The sequence below is a fragment of the Hyperolius riggenbachi genome, chromosome 8, assembly GCF_040937935.1.
Source record: "Hyperolius riggenbachi isolate aHypRig1 chromosome 8, aHypRig1.pri, whole genome shotgun sequence".
NCBI lineage: Eukaryota > Metazoa > Chordata > Amphibia > Anura > Hyperoliidae > Hyperolius > Hyperolius riggenbachi.
Window position 1 is genome coordinate 53946623 of NC_090653.1, and position 16944 is coordinate 53963566.

Sequence of the window (16944 nt, forward strand, 5' to 3'; positions counted from 1 at the left end):
GAAACACCTCGTTTTCTTTAAAAGCACAAATCTGCAATTACCATATACAGCAAACTAACAATTTAAGCCATTTTAAAACACATTTTTTTAAGGTAAAATATATAAAATATTTGTATCGGCAGCAGGCAACTAGTTTTTTAAAAAATGCTTAAACAATTAACTTTCTGGACATAATGCTGAACGGACTTTTTATGCAGTTTCCCCCACAAAATTGGAGAAAATGAGTGAGTCCACAAACCTAGACTGGATTTTTCAAATAGTATCTGCTAGTAATGTTTGCAACCTTTGTCTGGATTAGTGGTGGTCATGTCTAGGAGAACTCATGGAGAAGCATGTGGTCAGTTTGGTCAAGTGATAGATATGTAAGTCTCTTATTTGCTAGTCATGATCATGTGCTAAAGCTGGATGTGATCACAGCAAATGAGAGCTTTGCCAGTCTATCAGCTGATGGAACAAATCACATGCTTCTCCACGAGTTCTCCTAGATAGGACCATCACTGGTCCAGACAAGGGTATTGCTAAAATGATAGTTGGTGTTTGTACAACTGTGGTCATATGCACAAGAAGAAAACTTGGTTGTATTAAAGGGGAAAAAAAAACAGTTTTCACTACCAACGGCATAACTACAATTCATGGGGGATCCCTACAAAATTTTGATCCAATCCCCCCTCAATGTTCACACCCCTTCCCTTACCTCCTTTTGATGCCCCTCAAGGCCATGGGGCCGATCTCACAAGGATCATAAAACAAGTGTGGCCATCATGAATATCAACCAATAACAAGTGTAGCCACAAAAAACTGATCTGAAGTATAGTCCCCTGTATCGGAGGAAGGGAAGGTTAGTACCAGTTGGGACACCCCACAGCTCCGGGCACCTCTGTGATTACTGGGGCTGCTCCCCTTTAGTTATGCCTCTGTTCATTACTAGTGCTACACAAGTGTTCACTTACTGATCTCACAGTAACCTCCCTGATTTTCATGGTTTTCTTTTTTTCCAAAAACACTTACTGAATGGCAGTTGGTCAGCCCAACTGTCAAAATAGCATGCAATCCAATAGGGAGGCCAGCTGTCCGGCATCCTTATATAGACCCTTGCCATAGAGTGCCTTTGTAAACAATAAAGCAAATACTGAAAATCCACTGTAAGGAGATGAACTAGTCCAAAGCCTGTCAGATCTGTCAGATTATTACTGCCTATTGTAAGTGACAGCAACATAGGAAAAAGGTAATTTATAGTGTATTTTTCTCTGGGAGAAATGTACTTCTTACAAGTATGTATTTTAAATGTTACAATTTTGTGTGATAGTGGCCCTTTAGTCTCTTCTCTCCCTGCACCGCATGGTATGTGCCTGCAGAAAGCTAGTAACTGTTTGCTCAGCAGTGTTAATATGAAGCCCCCCACCCCCCCATTCCCTCCATGTCTCCAACCCATAGATTCAGAGTGTGATACTACTACAACAGAAGGGATTATAGATTCAGTATGTCCAGTGTAAAATAAATAACATTTCCTTAATTGATTTAATGAAAACGACTGTTACTTTCTGGTGCAACAAAATGTCCATGTTCCATCTTCTATGATCTGCTGTAGAGAGCTCATCTGAAATTATCACTTATCCAGAACTAATTGTTGAGATAAGTTTTAATAAATGTTAAGGGTTTACTGGATTCCTCAATTCTCTCTCTTTTAACAAAGCTGTGAGTATAGCTGACCCACATTCACATATAATAGCAAGAAAGGAGCATCCCCCCCCCCCATGTGTGTGCTGTACATGGCTGCTAGCTGGCTGATTGATCTCACCTGTTTCTCTTGGGCTGTTTTGGATGAAAAAACTGCTGGTTTCCAGGTTGGGGACTGGGCTCAGGTGATCAGCAGTGCAGTCCTGAGGCTTGCTTCACAAAAGCGGGATAACTCAATTATCACGCCTAAAAGCTTTGCACGTGCAAACTAGGGTACTCAGCACCGTAGGTGCTAAGTAGTTTGCACATGCTAACTAGGGTGCTAAGTAGTTTGCACAAGCAAACTATGGTGCTAAGTAGTTTGCACATGCTAACTAGGGTGCTAAGTAGTTTGCACAAGCAAACTACGGTGCTAAGTAGTTTGCACATGGAAACTACTTAGCACCCTAGTTAGTATGTGCAAAGCATGTTAGCACATGCAAAGTGGCTTTTCACTGGCGTGCTAACACTTTGCAAGTGTAACGATTGGTGTCAGCACGCAGAGAGAATCTGATTATTGGTGATCTGCAGTATCACCAAGAATGCAGATATATACCTGATTATTGATGATCTGCAGTATCACCGATAATCAGATATATTGCTAACCTCTGGACACCTATGGATAAGTGCGTGTTTGGTGTAACAGTAGTACTTTGATTCATGTACCTGCTGAGCAGGTGGTATACAATATAGAGACACAGCTCTGGGAGAACAGGAACCTTCCAGCAGCCTGAGGCTCTCTGGGGGGAGGAGTCAGGCTGGAGACGGGAAGGACCTAGGAGTGAGTGACACCTAAGATGGATGTCACTATCTGATTTGGAGACTATCTCTTTTAAGGGGAGAGATAGCTCTCGAGGTCGGGCACGCCGGGTCGGCAACACACAGACAGATAAAGTACAAAGACAGAAGGCTGATTCAGTATCCAAGTAAAGCAGGGTCTGGCAACGGAATATCAGATATACAAGGTACCGAATCAGAAGACAGAGGGGTAGTCAGAAAAGCTATCAGTCATAACATATATCAAACAATGCCTATTCTGGGTGCGAGGTCCTTGGTCTCAGCACCCCGGAACTAATCTGAAGAATACACAGATGATAATACAGTATTCCCTAGACTGGGTGTGAGGTCCGTAGTCTCAGCACGCTGGAACTAGTCTGAAGTATAACACAGATGATAACACAGTTCCCTAAGCTGGGTGTGAGGTCCTTGGTCTCTACACCCTGGAACTAGCTTAAGCATAAACAGAATACAATTCAAATAATCTGGCTAAGTGTGTATACCCAGGTCCACCTGGTTCAAACACACTGAGGATCTGACTAGGTCTGAGTGCTTCCACGTAGTGATCGCAATGGCAGACAACTTGCAAGTGACCAGCAGGAACTATATATGGAGTAGTGCTCTCCAGCACCACCCCTAATTGCTCAACCAATAGTATCCCGCTCAAGAGTCAGCTGATCGGCGTGGTCAGCTGACTCTTCCTGCTTAGTATAAGAATTCTGCCTCTCAGCGCGCGCGCGTGTATTCCTAAGTCTATGTGCACTAACAGACTCAGCCACACCAGACACACGCTGCCACGTGCAAACCGCAGCGCTGGACGCGGAACCAGCCGCCTTACTGTTGTTGCATGTGGCGGCTTTTCCGCGTTCTGCCCTGCTACCAAACACACGCTTCCGCGTGCAAACCGCCGCACTGGACGCGGAATCAGCCGCCTGCTCAGTAGCACATGTGGCGGCTTTTCCGCGATCTCTCACAGCAAGCTTTAGTGAATCAAGCCCCTGGTGCGGAGACGGGCTGTATATGTCAGGTGACTCCATCTACAGACAGTGCCTGTTAGAGCTGCTGTATAGTGCGGCTTGTGATTAAAGGGGCTGTGCTGAGACAGCCAATGTGTGCATGTAGGTGCTTAAAAAGTATTTAGCAGGAAGGTAATTACTTGCTTCAGTAAACATCACAGCTGTAAAAACAGCCCTCACCCTGATCTCCAATGATCTTTTCATGGTAAGAGACCGAGGCCAATGTTCCATTCTTATGTTGCTTGACTTCCTTCCTGGCTGGCAGAACACAAAAAGTATTCTTGGGGCCCTTTTTCTCCAACCCTGTACCACTAAAATGTTGTGTCTCCCAGGGTGTGATACTGTCCCCTTTGCTGTTCACCATATACTGTACATGCTGCCACAATCATCCAAAAACATGGCCTGATATATAATTTCTAGGCTGATGACACCCAGCTATATTTATTATTCAAACCTGGCATAACGGACCCTTCCTCACAAATAACCGCATGCTGAGCTGAGCTTCAGGTGTGGATGAATAACTGGCTGAAACCAAATGCAATCAGTATGATTGATGGGAAATTAAGCTTCAGGAATCAAATCTCAGCTGTTGTGAAACATTCCTTCTTTCACCTAAGGAATATTGCAAAAATTGAGCACCTCATACCGCCAACAGATCTTCCAACCCTAGTTCATGCCTTCATTACATTATATTGGACTACTGCAATGTTCTCTATACAGGCCTTCCAAACAAAGGCCTGCACCATCTGCAATTGGCACAGATGCTGCTGCAAGGCTGTTAACAAGCCAACCTCCCATTTCCACATAAAACGAACTCTTCGCTCACTCCATTGGCTACCAATAAAATGGAGAATTCTGTTTCAAATTGGCTTATTGACATTCAAATCCTAGCAGAATCTGGGCCCTGGATACCTAAAGGTAGTGTTGCATCTGCATCAAACCCTCCACATTCTTAGATCAAAAAGATCTAATAACTTGGTCACCCCCAGGGTCCACCTCAAAACCTTTGAAGACAGAGTCTTCTGCCATGCTTCCCCTACACTTTGGAACTCCCTGCCGCACCCAATCAGGACATTTCCATCCCTGGGAGCATTAGTCCAAACTGAAACTGGAGCGTTCTGTGCATGAGCAGTACACAAAAATTGCTACTGTGCATCCGCAGAGCGTTTCTGGCTGCTGGAGAGTCATCAGGGTGCTCCTGGCTCAGGGCCATGCCTGCGCAGTAGGCAGCGTCTGGGCAATGGGCCAGCTTTGCAGGTGTTGCCACTGCTGGCCGGAGGGACTCTGATCCAGGTGCCCTGATCTGGAACATAGCATAATGACCCTTATCTAATTCACTTTTTTTCCTAAGTTTTCTCCTACGAGGCAATTTTTCATCTTCTGTTTAAAAGAAACCTGAGGTGTGAGACCTATGGAGGCTGCCACATTGATTAGCTTTTAACAACCTCAATTTATCTTCGACAATAGTCTAGATAGACACTGCTCAAATCTAACTGAACATGTGTACATGTCCAGTGTTATTGCTGTGGGTACGAACACTTGTTCTCGGCATTTGTACCCGGTAGCTTTTACATGTTGGTGATTGGTGTAGAAGAACAAGTGTTCCCCAAACCAATCACAGTGCCTGGAATGAATGAACATGACCATGATCAGAGGCCATGTCCATTTATAACGAAAGTAAACAAAAAGTGTAAAAAAAAACCTCTTCCTGGTAACCTGGGATGGTTTAATAAAATTACAGTCAACATACAGTTTTCCAACACTTATGAAAAATAAAAGAATAACAATTTAAAACAAATACCTAAATGGCTGCCCTAGGGACTCTGTGATATATATTTTAGTGTTAATGGCCTTGTCATTATTGACTGGTCGCAAAAAAACCATAACAGAAAAAATACACCTTTATATCCAAATAATATTTTGTCACCATACATTGTACTTTTTTCCTTTTTTTTTGTTTTTCCCTATCAAATGCATGGAAAATAAAGTAATCATTGAAAAATTAAAAAAAGCCTAATTTATGGTGAAAAAAAATGCAAGATATAGATGAGGTGTGAGAAGCAGTAATAAAGTTATGGCCAAATGAATGGGAGGAACGCTAACAGTGAAAATGGCTTTTGGCCATTAGGGTAAAATGGCCTGTGGGCTAAAGTGGTTCAACAATACCTGTTGTCGGGTAGTCCTGCTGATCTTTCTGGTCAGAAGGGTCTAAAGCCTACACTTGAAACAAGCATGCAGTTAGTCTTGTCTGCTTTTTCATAGAGACATCTGATCTGCATGCTTGTTCAGGGTGTATGGCTTAATGTATTAGAGGGTCAGCAGGACTGCCAGACAATATGCATTATTTCAAAGGAAATAAACACGTCAGCCTCCATATCCCTCTCACCTCGGGTTCCTTTTAAAATAACTTTTCCAGACTCTGCAATTGAAAAGAGGACAAAAAGTAGGCAAAAAAGTACTGTCGAAATTATTCTGAGCATTTTCTTGTTTGCCGGTGGCTAAAAAGGCATTTTATTGATAACAATTCATCTAAGAGAAAACATTGAAGAAAAAGTGAATTGGATCGGACCCATTATGTCTTTATTCCAATCATGGGCACACCAAGACCAATCCTTCTGGAGGAACCTAAAGAAGAAATTTGATCTTGATCTTTTTTTAAGGTAACTTTTTTGTTATTCTAATTTTATCACCCAATGAAGTGTTCATTCTCAAATTTCAGGCTTTTATAAAAATGTACATGAATCAAACATTTTCTGGTTATTTCATCATTAAAGGAGTATCAGATGACCCAAAGATGCAGCTTCCCATCTTCCTTGTAGTCCTCATTATTTATCTCAGCACTGTGTGTGGTAATGTAACTATTCTTATAGCCTACAGAGATCCTCAGCTTCATACCCCCATGTACTTCTTCCTGGCCAATTTGTCTGTGGTAGATATCTTTTGTACTACGGTCTCCCTACATAGGATCCTCACGAACTTCATCACTGGTTGTAATGTTGTCTCATTTTTTGCCTGCATGTCACAAATGTACTTTTTTGGCTCACTGCAAACTCTTGAGCTGTTGATATTGACCATCATGGGGTATGATCGCTATGTGGCCATCTGTAAGCCTTTGCGTTATCATCTAATTATGAACCCAAGAACATGTATTTTGTTGGCTTCTTTCTGTTGGTTGATGGGATTTTTGCAAAATCTTTCTATAGTTGGCATAGTTTACAGCTTCTCCTGCTATACAGTCATCGAAGTCAACCACTTCTTCTGTGACATTGTCCCTTTGATGGAGATCACCTGCAATGATACGACTGTTGTGAAAACCCTGTTCTTCATCCAAGCATTGTTTCCTATGATTTTCACCCAGTTTCTCCTCACTTTTGTTTCTTATATTTTTATTATAACTGCTATTCTGAAGACACCTTCTAAGACCAGTCGACAAAAGGCCTTCTACACGTGTTCATCACATCTCACTGTTGTTACTCTGCTCTATACAACCCTATTCAGTCAATACTTGACCCCAAATGTAAACAGCAACCAGGGCGCCAAAAAACTTTTTGCTCTGTTTAACACAGCTGCTGTCCCTATGCTTAATCCCCTGATCTACAGTTTAAAAAATAAAGATGTTAAAAAAGCCCTTCAACGAAGCAAAGGGCTGGTCAATGGAAACATTTAATACAGTATGGTATGCATATAATTAAGGCTCCAGGTAAAAAGGGCACCAGAAATAAATTATATTTAAGTTATCATTTAGTAAAATGGGCACCAGGATATGCCGTAAAATATTGTTTACAATACTGATATCTAGGAATGGAACAAATCCCAAATTTCCTCAAATCCAAATTTAAAAAAAATCTTGAATTGCTAATCTAGTGAATCCTGTACATATAAATTGTGTGATGCGTGTAAGAATAGTAGTTAGACTTAGAATATACTATTCTAAGCCCAACTACTGTACTATTCTTACATGCAAAACATAGTTAAAGAACCTTTCGAGATTTGGCTTTGAGGAAATTTGGGATTTGTTCCATCTTTACTGAGATTGCTATTCCCTACCTCTATTTTTACATTTACTAAAATGAGCACCAGTAAAAGTTATAAAATATTGTGTAATATTGTTCTACTTCATTCAAATAGTAAAATATCTGTAATACTTACCAATATTTTACTATAACCTAACCTCTCCCTACTCTAACATAGAACCTGGTGGTGCCTAACCCTAAGACTCCCCTAGTAGTGCCTAACCCTAAGACCCCACTTGTGGTGCCTAACCCTAAGCCCCCCCCCCCGGTGGTGCCTAACCCAAAGACCCCCCTGCTTAAGCCTAACCTTAATCCTGTTTTGTTTGTGTAATGTAAATTAGTATATGATTGTTTATAGTTTTGTTTAACATAGAATAAAAAATGATGATTTGAGGAGTCAATATATATATATATATATGTTTATAATATATAATATTATATATATAAATAATTTGTAACATAGGTGAAAATAGCGGAAGCTACTCAATGCAAAAAGTTGACGATTTTTTTCAGAGAAAGCATAGGGAAACGTTTTAGAAACTATTATACAGTTTTAGAAACAATTACAGTGGGATGCGAAAGTTTGGGCAACCATGTTAATTGTCATGATTTTCCTGTATAAATCGTTGGTTGTTACGATAAAAAATGTCAGTTGAATATATCACATAGGAGACACACACAGTGATATTTGAGATGTGAAAGGAATTTGATTGCATTTACAGAAAGTGAGCAATAATTGTTTAACCCATTCGCGTTCCGTCGTTTTCACGTGAGAAATGTTCACCTCCCATTCATTAGCCTATAACTTTATCACTACTTATCACAATGCACTGATCTATATCTTGTTTTTTCCGCCACCAATTAGGCTTTCTTTGGGGGGTACATTTTGCTAAGAGCTACTTTACTGTAAATGCATTTTAACAGGAAGAATAAGAAAAAAATTGAAAAATTCATTATTTCTCAGTTTTCAGCCATTATAGTTTTAAAATAATACATGCCTCCATAATTAAAACTCACGTATTGTATTTGCCCATATGTCCCGGTTATTACACCGTTAAAATTATGTCCCTATCACAATGTATGGCGACAATATTTTATTTGGAAATAAAGGTGCATTTTTTCCATTTTGCATCTATCACTATTAACAAGTTTAAAATAAAAAAATATAGAAATATTTCATCTTTACATTGATATTTAAAAAGTTTAGACCCTTAGGTAAATATTTACATGTTTTTTGTTTTTTTTATTGTAATGTTTTTTTTTTTTATAGTAAACATTTTATTTGGGTAGTTTTGGGAGGGTGGGAGGTAAACAATAGATTTATAATGTAAATGTCTGTTAATTTTTATTTTTTTTTCCTTACAGGTGTAGTATTACTTTTTGGCCACAAGATGGCGGCCATGAGTTTGTTTACATGACGTCACTCTAAGCGTAGCACGCGCTTAGAGTGACGCATCGGGAAGGGAACAGCCAGAAAAAGCACAGCTTCCGAGAGAAGCTGTCACTTTTTCAGCGGGGGAGAGGAATCAGTGATCGGGCACCATAGCCCGATACACTGATTGCCTGGCTACTGAATCCGCGGCCGGGAGTGCGCGTGCACGCGCGCGATCGGCCGCGGGAGCACGCGGTAGTGCGCATGGTTCCTGGACGTAAAAACTACGTCCAGGAACCAAAATAGGTTAAACAAAATTAAGCAGGTGCATAAATTTGGGCACCACAAAAAATAAATGAAATCAATATTTAGTAGATCTTCCTTTTGCAGAAATTACAGCCTCTAAATGCTTCCTGTAGGTTCCAATGAGAGTCTGAATTCTGGTTGAAGGTATTTTGGACCATTCCTCTTTACAAATCATCTCTAGTTCATTCAGGTTTGATGGCTTCTGAGTATGGGCAGCTCTCTTTCACTCACACTACTTGAGCAGTCGTCTGCAATTGGGATCCTACAGCTTTGTAAAGTTAATATTCGATAGATGTGCTATGAAGCTTAAAACCAGCAGGTCTGGATGAACACCTGGCTAACAATGGCCTTTTGTTTTAAAGGAAACCGTAGGTGACATGTGACATGATAAGATAGACATGTGAATGTACAGTACCAAGCACACAAATAACTAGGCTGTGATGCTTTTCTTCTTTCTCTTCCTGAAAGAATTAATATTCTACTATGCAACTGACTGTTTTCCTCTAATTGGGACCCAATCAAACAACTGATAAGGAATTACGGCCTTAAAATACTTTGCTGTAGGAAGCCCAGTTCCCTGCCCAGAAGGATATATAAAAAAGGTCAACAGTTCATATATTTGGTCACTATGGAAAACAAAAGTTTGCTTTCTTAAAGCAGAAAGTATTTGTAATAATTCAGGTTGGAGTGAGCTCCGAGATCCGAGATGTCTCCCAGGGCATCACTGCTGAAATATGCAAATCATCAGTTGTTGTCCCTGTAAGCGAAACACACCTCCAGATCTGCTGGCGTGCAACGATATGTTAGCTTGTTAAATATACAGAGCTACATTAATCCAACATGCATACAGACTGTTTCAGACTAGTTGGTCTTCATCAGTGCATGGCATGGATTAATGTGGCTCTATGGGGTAGGACTTAAAACACCTAGGGCCATATGCAATTCACTTTTTCTCCAAAGTGATACTTTTATAACTTGTCAATAAAATGTCTTTTAAACCACCAGCGAGGGTACAAATACTCAAAATAATTTTTGCAGTACTTTTGCACCTTCTTTTTGGTACTTTTTCCGTAGCAAAGTGCTGAAAAGTTATTTTAAGATGAAAAATTATCCCCTAGGAGAAAACTCAGGAGAAAAGGTGAATTGCATATGGCCCCTAGAGTAGCAGAGTACCCAGCAAGCTCGTGGTGAACCAGAACTCCTAGGACTGTGTAAGGGGCTACAATGGTCCAAAAAGGCTTTTTACTAAAATGCTATGCAACACTTTTGCTTTGCATAGCATTTTAGTAAGAGGGCTTTTTGGTCCATTGTAGCCCCCTTACACACTCCTAGGAGTTCTGGTTCACCATGAGCTTGCTGGGTACTCTGTATATTTGAGCACTCTGAGACACAGAGACACACTGTTACATTCAGCTGAGACAAAACAATAAATCTGTGTTTTTTTTAGTTTTTAAACATAACATAAAACTGTTGGATATCTAAAAATCATTTTTAGGAGTAAGAGGATAGATACAATTGTTCACCTCTTCACTTTGCTTTCACTTATGTATCCCTTTAAGGCAAAAAAATTTACTTAATTTTGTCTAATGTTATGATCATTTTATGTTCTAGACAGTGTGTTTACAGTTTTATAATCATTTTCATATTTGCTAATACATAAAAAAATATGTATGCAACAACAACCAATTTTAAGCTCTAATGAAGAAATAAATTATCCTTATGAGACCACAGGATAAAAAAAAATCAAATGGGATTAATTTCATGGTGAAGACTATATAAATTGTTCTATGTTTATTCATACGAGCATGTACCAGCATTGGCAATGTCTCAAACCACATATCAATGATGTATGTATTTGTATTGCTGGATGTCCTGATTGTACAGCGTTTTGGACTTCTCATCTATCTATGCTCTGTACTATTTGTTTTATACTATGTACAGCGCTACGGAAGATGTTGGCACTATATACATAAAAAATAATAATATTTACAAAGAGCAACATTCTGCATGTGGCTTCCCGGTAGAGGGAAGAATAATGCTATTATGTTTGTCTTGTGAAAAAAATAAGCTTTCTTTGAAAAAAAAAATACTATATCTGTATTTAAATGGGCGTAGATGCTTTCCTTGTGTTGAAAGACATCCATGGCTATATTACTAGGTAGTGCTCAGTGGTGTTGATCCAGGGATTTTATCTGATTGCCAACTGGAGTCGGAAAGGATTTTTTTCCCTTTTGGGGCTAATTGGACCATGCCTTGTAAGGGTTTTTCACCTTCCTCTGGATCAACAGGGATATGTGAGGGAAGCAGGCTGGTGTTGTACTTTATTTTCTGGTTGAACTCGTCTTTTTTCAACCCAAATAACTATGTAACTATGTAACTATGGTCAGCTACTTACCTGGGGCTTCTTCCAGCCCCCTAAATTTTTCCTGGTCCCTCATTCCATGCTGCTCGGTCTTCCTGGTGTCCCCCTCCATATAGCCACTACGCATGCACACCCCTGACCACGTGCCTCCTTGCTCATGTGGCTGGGAGCATTCTGCGCATGTGCAGTAGCAATTTTTGCAGGAATGCTTTGGAGGTGGTGCGTGGCTTGGGGCTGCACATCCAGCATTCGGAGGGTGACACAAAGGGACCCGAACAGTGCGCGTTGAGGGATGGAAGACAAACAAATGTATGTGGCACACCAAATCCACCTACTTCTATCTATCCATAGATTCCATGTGTTAAAGAGGAGCTGTTAGGTATAAGGTCTCAGAGAAAATAAACACATATATCAGTAGCTAAAGATTGGCTGTACTTACATTACATATGCATTTCACTGTCCACGTTTGGATTTCACAGAATTTGTATATAGTATATGCAGAGATAGATGCTCCTGACAGCTCATGGCAGGCTCCATGTTTTTCTGTCAAATGTGTCGTCATGTCCTGCCTGCTTCCTGATCACAGATAAGCTTGTACTAAATAACACAGTGTGCAGTGAATATTAATGAGCCATGTGGCTAGGAACAATAGCTGACTCCTGCAGTGTAGTCTGCCTGAGATTTATCAGTGCTACGCGATTACAAGCTGCTGTAAGGTCTCATTAGCAGCCGAGGGGAGAGCCCCAGAATGCTTTGCAATAATATGCGGCTTGCGTCTTCTTAAGAATAACAGACTTGCTGATAAGCACACATCAAAGGTAACTGAGATTTTTATCTTCACTAATTGCTTTTGGGCTTCCTTCTAAACTGTTTAACACAGGAGAATAAGGGTTTAAATTAGCTTCTGCAGCCTGACAGTTACTCTTTAAAGAACCCACAATGTCAATAGCAAGATTTTCCCATGCAGAACTAGGAAAAGATACAAGTTGGAGTGGTGGAGCATGAATGAAAACAGATTTATTGTGACAAACAGGAAACAGAAAAAAAGGGTGCATATGGCTAATGGACAAAAAGGGTGCACCATAGGCTGCAATGCAAAATATCGGCTATTGGGCGTGCCAAAGAAGAAATAAGGGCGCCTAACAAATAGCGCTTGCAGGGATCAGGATAACAAAACTTTTAGTTTACAAAATAAGCTTTAGGTCGCATTCACAGTGGGACATTGCGGTTTAATGTGACATTTAAGTCGCAACGTGTCTGCATTAAGACGTAAAGCACTGCAGGCAGTGAGTTACCACAACGCAACATTTTTTAACGCAACTTTAACGACGCACTGTGAACGGCAGATAGGATTAGCATTGCAGTGCGGCAAGCTGCGTTATAAGACTTTATAACGCGCGACCATAACGTTCCACTGTGAATGCGACCTTATGACAAATATCATTTACAAATTTGTTTTGAATTTTGGTTGAACTTATTTTATCGTTTTTAAATTTCACTTTCAGGAGTATAATGCGCAAATCTTCATTTTCACTTATTTTATCTTTTTAAAATTTGTTTTCATAAGTATAATGCATACATTTTAGTTTTTAAGCTTATTGTATTATAAATATATCGCTTTTGGCGTTCACCTTGTTTTCAGAATTATACTATGTAAATGATAGTTTTCAGATTTATTATCTTACTACTATATCGCTTTTAATATTACCGTTATTTTAAGATTTGTAATGCGTACATGATTGTAAGGCTATTTATTCTATTACAAATATACGTCTTTATCTATTCATAATATTTTTAATTCATACTTGATTGTAAGGTTATTTATTCTTTTAAAAATATATACATTTTGCTATTCATGTTATTTGTAGTTAAAGAGTAACTGTCAGGCTGCAGAAGCTAATTTAAACCTCTATTCTCCTGTGTTAAACAGTTTAGAAGGAAGCCATAAAGCAATTAGTGAAGATAAAAATCTCAGTTACCTTTGATGTGTGCTTATCAGAAAGGCTGTTATAGAACCATAAGGACGCAAGCCGCATACTAAACTGCAAAGCATTCTGGGGCCCTCCCCTCGGCTGCTAATGAGACGGTACAGGAGCTTCTAATCAGTCCAGCGCGTAGCACTGATAAATATCCGGGCAGAGTACACTGCAGGAGTCAGCTATTGTTCCTAGCCACATGGCTCATTAATATTCACTGCACACTGTGTTGTTCAAGTAGGAGCTTATCTGTGATCAGGAAGCAAGCAGGACATGACGACACATTTGACAGAAAAACATGGAGCCTGCCATGAGCTGTCAGGAGCATCAATCTCTGCATATACTATATACAAATTCTGTGAAATCCAAACGTGGACAGTGAAATGCATATGTAATGTAAGTACAGCCAATCTTTAGCTACTGATATATGTGTTTATTTTCTCTGAGACCTTATACCTAACAGCTCCTCTTTAAGTATTTTACGTCATCAAATATATTATTGTTTCTGTGTGTAAGGGTATTTGTGCATTCTTCATCAATGGAAACCTTAAGGCCACTGGATATGCAAAATTGCTACATGATGATGTGTTTCCCTCTTTATGCACTGAAGCTGGCACGTTTCCTGAGTTTTTTCAGCAAGATGGTGCACCACCACATTACGGGTGTTAGGCCCGAGCATTCCTAGATGAACATTTGTTCAAAAGACAGCAAGCAATGGGCAGCGCTCACAGGCTGAAAGTGAAGTGAAAGCTCCAGAGATATGCCCAGCCCCTTGAGGCTAAATACACACCTTGAATACAAATCAGATGCAAATTGTATTCAAGGTGTGTATTTAGCCTCAAGGGGGGCCCGCCACCGCCGTGGGAGAGTCTAGTAGGGATAATTTGTGCACAACTTATGCTGAAGCTAACGCCCCCCTTTACTGTACCGGTTTTGAATGCAAGGTGTGTAATATGCCCGTTATTCGAGCTCTGCATACTTGTGCAGGTAATCAATTAAGGTGCAGCGTCTGTTTGGAAGCGCTGCCATTTCCTTCTGCTGTACAATTCCTAGATGAACAGTTTCCTGGAAAGTGGATTGGTCATCGTGGGCCAGTTGAATGGCCCCCCGAGGTCTCCCAATCTGACCCCCTTAGACTTTTATCTTTGGGGTCATGTGAAGGAAATTGTCTATCCTGTGAAGATACTATGCTGTGCAGCACCGGAAACTATGGATACTGGAAGCCTGTGCCAGCATTTCTCCTGCGGTGTTGCTATCAGTGTGTGAAGAGTGGGAGAATAGGGTTGCATTGACAATCCAACACAATGGTCAGCACATTGAACACATTTTATAAGTTACATAGTTACATAGTTATTTGGGTTCAAATAAGGTATACGTCCATCAAGTTCAACCAGAGAACAAAGTATAACACCAGCCTGCTCCCTCACATATCCCTGTTGATCCAGATGAAGGTGAAAAACCCTTACAAGGCATGGTCCAATTTGCCCCAAAAGGGAAAAAAATTCCTTCTCGACTCCAGATGGCAATCAGATAAAATCCCTGGATCAACATCATTGGGCATTACCTAGTAATATAGCCATGGATGTCTTTCAATGCAAGGAAAGCATCTAAGCCCCCTTTAAATGCAGGTATAGAATTTGCCATAACTACTTCCTGTGGCAATACATTCCACATCGTAATTACTCTTACTGTAAAGAACCCTTTCCTAAATAAATGGCTACAACATTTTTCCTCCATGCGCAGATCACGTCCTTTAGTCCTTTGAAAAGGCCTAGGGACAAAAAGCTCATCCGTCACGCTTTTATATTGCCCTCTGATGTATTTATACATGTTAATTAGATCCCCTCTAAGGCGTCTTTTCTCTAGACTAAATAAACCCAGTTTATCTAACCTTTCTTGGTAAGTAAGACCTTCCATCCAACGTATCAATTTTGTTGCTCGTCTCTGCACCTGCTCTAAAACTCAAATATCTTTCCTGTAATGTGGTGCCCAGAACTGAATTCCATATTCCAGATGTGGCCTTACTAGAGAGTTAAACAGGGGCAATATTATGCTAGCATCTCGAGTTTTTATTTCCCTTTTAATGCATCCCAAAATTGTGTTAGCTTTAGCTGCAGCGGCTTGGCATTGAGTATGATTATTTAACTTGTTGTCGATGAGTACTCCTAAGTCTTTCTCAAAGTTTGGTGTCCCCAACTGTATCCCATTTATTTTGTATGGTGCTAGACCATTGGTATGATAAAAATGCATGACTTTACATTTTTCAACATTGAATTTCATCTGCCATTTATGTGACCATATAGCCATCCTATCCAGATCCTGTTGCAATATGTCCCTATCTTCCTGAGAGTTGATGATTCTGCACAATTTTGTATCATCTGCAAAAATAGCAACATTGCTTTCTACTGCATCTACTAGGTCATTAACCTCCTTGGCGGTATGAAAAATACCGCCAGGAGGGAGCGCAGCAGTTTTTTTTAAAAAAATTTTTTTTTTAATCATGTAGCGAGCCGAGGGCTCGCTACATGATAGCCGCTGCTGAGCGGCATCCCCCCGCCCGCTTCGATCGCCTTCGGCGATCTCCGATCAGGAAATCCCGTTCATAGAACGGGATTTCCTGGAGGGCTTCCCCCGTCGCCATGGCGACGGGGCGGGATGACGTCACCGACGTCACTGACGTCGGGACGTCATTGGGAGTCCCGGGCCACCCCTCGGCGCTGCCTGGCACTGATTGGCCAGGCAGCGCTGGGGTCTGGAGGGGGGGGGGGGCCCGCGCCGCAGCAGATAGCGGCGATCGGGCAGGGGCCGGCGGCGATCAGAGTGCTGGCGCAGCTAGCAAAGTGCTAGCTGCGTCCAGCAAAACAAAAATTATGAAAATCGGCCCAGCAGGGCCTGAGCGGCACCCTCCGGCGGCTTACCCCGTGTCACACACGGGGTTACCGCCAAGGAGGTTAATAAATAAATTGAAAAGCACTGGACCCAGAACAGACCCTTGTGGGACCCCACTGCTAACAGTCACCCAGTTTGAGTATGATCCATTGATCACAACTCTTTGTTTTCTCTCCATTAACCAGTTAACTATCCATGCACAAAGACTCTTCCCCAGTCCTTGCATCCTCAACTTTTGCACCAGACTTTTGTGTGGAACAGTGTTGAAGGCCTTTGCAAAGTCCAAGTATATCACATCTACAACATTCCCAATATCCACATTAGCGTTCACTACCTCATAAAAGCTGAGCATGTTAGTCAAAAAGGACCTGTCTTTAGTAAACCCATGTTGATGCAGAGAAATAAGATTATTTTCTACTATGAAGTCATGTATAGTATCTCTTAGTAACCCCTCAAATAGTTTGCATACAACTGATGTTAAGCTTACAGGTCTATAATTTCCTGGATCTGATTTTTT

The 16944-nt window shown here is 40.7% G+C and overlaps 1 long non-coding RNA gene across 1 annotated transcript in view; it reads right to left on the reverse strand.

The window, feature by feature from the left end:
• Positions 1-6210: 6210 nt before the first annotated feature.
• LOC137528160 (uncharacterized) overlaps positions 6211-16944 on the reverse strand; it is a 71492-nt gene continuing 60758 nt past the window's right edge. Inside the window, exon 3 of the long non-coding RNA XR_011023299.1 lies at positions 6211-6797. This is a non-coding gene — a long non-coding RNA (uncharacterized lncRNA). The remainder of the gene's footprint in view (positions 6798-16944) is intronic.